Source organism: Octopus bimaculoides, chromosome 12, assembly GCF_001194135.2.
Source record: "Octopus bimaculoides isolate UCB-OBI-ISO-001 chromosome 12, ASM119413v2, whole genome shotgun sequence".
Taxonomy (NCBI): Eukaryota; Metazoa; Mollusca; class Cephalopoda; order Octopoda; family Octopodidae; genus Octopus; species Octopus bimaculoides.
Genome location: NC_068992.1, coordinates 38,993,910 through 38,995,511, shown reverse-complemented (window position 1 = coordinate 38,995,511; position 1,602 = coordinate 38,993,910). Strand labels below are relative to the sequence as shown.

The window sequence follows — 1,602 nt, the reverse complement described above, 5'->3', positions numbered from 1 at the left end:
TTTTTTTTTCTCCGTGTTTTTCTCCTTGTCTCCGTATTCTTTCTGTTGAAGAGCGTAGCTCGAAACGTCAAAGACTTTCCGTATTCCCGAGCGTCATACTAATATATACTTTTGTTATTTACACCACCTGTCCTCGTCTGTTGTTATTTTTTGTATATTCTCCCATATATATATATATACATATATATTTGTATTTATGTGCTTTTCTGTGTATATTCCACTGATGAGGCAAAGCATTTCTTATGCCGACCCAGAAATCCGGGATCTGGAATTATCCAGTAATTTTTGCTAGTTTATTTTGTCTCTTCGTCTTCTCTCCTGGTGCTGTATGAACATTTATTGTGGTTTTAGAGTCAAGATTTGGCTGTTGTTTTCAGCGTGGTGGTATCTCTTAGATATCCTAAATTATAAAATTTAAAATTATAATTATAATTTAAAACGTGAAACTCCGAGTAACAGTCTTTTGTTATATTTCTGCTGCTTTTAAATAAAGCATATTACTCTACTTTTGGTATTTGAGTACTCTTTTTTTCCACCTTGTTGCGCATTTTATGTGCTTACTCCGGTATATATATACATCTATATATATGTAGTTCATGTTACACCAAAAAATGGTGATCGGCATCAGAATTTTCGACTCGAGTCAAATCTAACAAACTACTAAGTGAAGTTTGGACCGGCTAGTTTATAGTGGCAAGGCATCGAGTTATATTAGTTGTAATAATGAAATAGTGATATTTTGAAATTATTTAACACGCACTTTCAGGTTTGCGTAATATATAATAGGAAATGTATCCATTATGTGAAACTTTCCTCAGTTAAAACATTATCCCGAAACAAAGTAAAGGACACTTTTGCAGCATTGTATTGTGCACAGGGAGAGATACAAGTGTCACATGGTTACGAATCAAGCTGCTTAACCACATAGTCACACTTGCCCATACAATTTACATTTGCTTATCAGAGATGCGATATCTATCTTCGACAGAAAGCAATTAATTTTGCTAGTGACGTTCATGATTTTGTTTAAATTATAAAGTCTTAATTTTTTATTCCAGCAGTCCTAATATAAGAACATAGAGCCTTATTAAAATAATGTTAAAGTTTCATTGTCTCAGGCTGCGTCAAGCATTCCTCACTCTGCTAACTTAACTTACTTTGAGCTGTTTTCAATGTATTTAGACGGTTTTAACAGACGATAAATCTAGTGGTAACAAATTCTAACTTCTCGCTGCCTCCCTGTTTTTATCTACCTCACCACCTACCACCACACCTAACGAAAAATTCAATTACTTCTACGCATCGTGAAGCACAAACTTCTACACCTACTATCCATGAGAGATTTCGTTTTCTTTCTTTCCTTCCTTCATTCCTTCCTCTTTTTTTTTTGTACGTACGTATTTTGTTAAAATTATTACTTTTGCTTATCATTCGTAATTAGTGCATAACAAGGAACATGATAGATAATTTTCAAAATTGTTATTTCTGATATCATATGAAACTGGTTGTGAAGTTAAGAAATTCACACCTCCATGGATCCGGACTCGATCTCATCGCGCGGTGCTTTGTACTTTTGTCTTTTACTGTAACCTCCTGTTTACC

At 34.0% G+C, this 1,602-nt stretch overlaps 1 protein-coding gene across 1 annotated transcript in view; it reads left to right on the top strand.

Moving 5' to 3' along the window:
• The window catches only part of LOC106879056 (sodium- and chloride-dependent neutral and basic amino acid transporter B(0+)), a 105,421-nt gene that overhangs the window by 24,513 nt on the left and 79,306 nt on the right, over positions 1-1,602 (top strand). The window lies entirely within an intron of this gene.